The sequence below is a fragment of the Odontomachus brunneus genome, unplaced genomic scaffold (genome assembly GCF_010583005.1).
Source record: "Odontomachus brunneus isolate Ranch 3 - 2012 unplaced genomic scaffold, Obru_v1 Obru_scaffold_086, whole genome shotgun sequence".
NCBI lineage: Eukaryota > Metazoa > Arthropoda > Insecta > Hymenoptera > Formicidae > Odontomachus > Odontomachus brunneus.
The window spans coordinates 151617-151829 of record NW_022639536.1 but is presented as its reverse complement, the minus strand read 5'-3'; positions in this window follow the sequence as shown (position 1 = coordinate 151829).

The window sequence follows — 213 nt, the reverse complement described above, 5'->3', positions numbered from 1 at the left end:
CAATATAGGGGTTATTTACCCCCCCCAAATATTTATATATAAAAAAAAAACAAAAAATACATGTTCCTTAATTAGCTTTCCTTATAAAGTTTTAATAGATTTCACTTCGATTAGATTAAAACTGATTTTTTGTAGCAAAAAATTGGTCACTTTAGGGGTAGTTGGTCCCCTAATTTTCATTCCCCCTCCAACATACCTAGGCCGATTTTGGTC